Below are 2,179 nucleotides of genomic sequence, written 5' to 3'. Positions count from 1 at the left end.
AACGAATTTGGACTACTAAGACATTTAACATTGTACGATTGGTTGCTATGCAAGGAACCAGATTCAACAGTTTTTAAATAAGAAAACTGTTCTAGTTTTTTAATATTTTATGTATACGTCTATAGCCTATGCAGTATTGCAGTATTACAGTAAAAATAGGTGTAGATGGTGTAGTTAACCTATTAAGTTGCAGATTGTTCTAGGAATATTAAGAATAGTTTAATTGAAGACGAAATATATAATAGTAGTTTATAACCTGTCCACTGGTTGTATATTTTAATAAACATAATGTTCTTTAGAAATTTAGCAGGTAAAGGAATGCCTCTCCTTATATTATTATTATATATGAATATAATATGATACCTTAGGAGTGTCAACTGTCAGGACTTCCAGACAAACATAGCAAGATAAGAAGTTAAGTAGTTCCTAGTAATGACTTTAAAGCCTAATAATACTAGTAATAAACTATAAGCCTAAATTATTTTACTACTTAATAGTTAAAAATTGACATAAAATGAAGGAATATTCATTATTATAGCAGTTTAAAACATAAAATATTTAACATATTAAATAAAAATTAAGAAGACAAATTCCATAATTTGCTTAAACTTATGAAATTAACCTAAGACTACCGATTTAAATATAATAAAATGATAATAATTTAGAAGAAATACTTTCCCTTTAATATGGAAATTACTAAGAAGTTACTATCCGAGTAGTTTTGAATTTTTGTGCAATCAAATTCAGGCAAGTGGATTGCACGGAAGTAGTAGCGTTTGTCTTTGGATGAATGTAACGAATAATAAAACATTTGAGTTAGGATAACGTGAAAGTAGAATTCATCTACAGAAAGCTACTCACTCTCTCGTTATCACAGATAGGTCTGTAATGAATAGACAAGAAAACATTGTATCACATCAAATGGTGAGAAGGTAGCTTGAGGGTGGGCACACAATTTGTTTTGGTGTATTTTGTAAATAGATTATGACATTTTATACGTTCAGCAGTTATTTCACAGTAAAAATATGGTTAAATGTTTTGCTTTAAAATATTATTTTCACTTGAACAAATTTATTGACATATTTTATTAATTTACTGAAATGTTTTATTTACATGAATGAACGGGATTCTAAATTTTACAATATTTAGTTTCCTGATGATTGAAACAATATGATAAACATATATAAATATAAACAACAGCACAACATTTTATAATAACTTATAAATAAGATAAAACCGTGTTTTGACAAACACAAAGGTTAAAACAAGATAGTACGATGAAATAATCATTGAGTAATAAATAAAAAAATAAATAGTAATATTAGCTTTTGAATATGTTTTAGTTTTCCTCACATTGATAATAATAAACTTGGTGAATAAACAGCAATAAAACAATAATATATCTACAATAATACTGAGCTCTAAAGATGATAAGAGAGTTCTATTACAAAAATAATATTGATGCTATACCCCATTTTTATAGAAATGAAGCAATAGCGGATATACAGTATTTGACGAATTAAATAAAATTTTTAACTTTTATCATAATTGATTATAAATAAAAGATGATTAATTTCACTGTCACAAATTCAAAAAGAAAACTAAAAATATAAATTCTAAAACTGTTCAAACTCAAAATGGGTTGTATATAATTGCAGCAAAATGTTAAAAACGGAAAAACAAATAAGTCAATTTATAAAAATAAAAATGAAAAAAAACCAATGATTATTAAAAAGGAATTAAATAATAAAGAGTAGGTCGACCTTGGAGCTAGAGAAATTCATGCACCAGTGATAAAAATATATAACAAATATTGTAACTCCAGAAATTAATGATTTTTGAGCAGCATATTTGGTTAAAATGTATTGTTTTTTCCGATCAAAAAGAAGGATTTAAGTATACGTTAAATGTTATTTATATTTTTCAAAATATGTTTGGTCAAGACCAATTAAAAGGAAAAGTGGAAACGATGTTTAAAAAACGTTTTAATATATTTTAATAGATGCTTTAAAGAATGATCATAAACATCCAAAATTCTTATATACATATGAAGGTTTAGAGTTTACAAATTTTAAGGCGGTTCGGATAGCACTAATTTTACCATGTTAAATTTGCAATATTGATGACCCGTTTTCTAAAAAACTACTAAAGTTAAAGAGGTGAAAATGTTTTGGTACTT

The sequence above is a fragment of the Homalodisca vitripennis genome, unplaced genomic scaffold, assembly GCF_021130785.1.
Source record: "Homalodisca vitripennis isolate AUS2020 unplaced genomic scaffold, UT_GWSS_2.1 ScUCBcl_96;HRSCAF=1096, whole genome shotgun sequence".
Taxonomy (NCBI): domain Eukaryota; kingdom Metazoa; phylum Arthropoda; class Insecta; order Hemiptera; family Cicadellidae; genus Homalodisca; species Homalodisca vitripennis.
The sequence above is the reverse complement of the archived record's forward strand: the minus strand, read 5'-3'. Positions refer to the sequence as shown.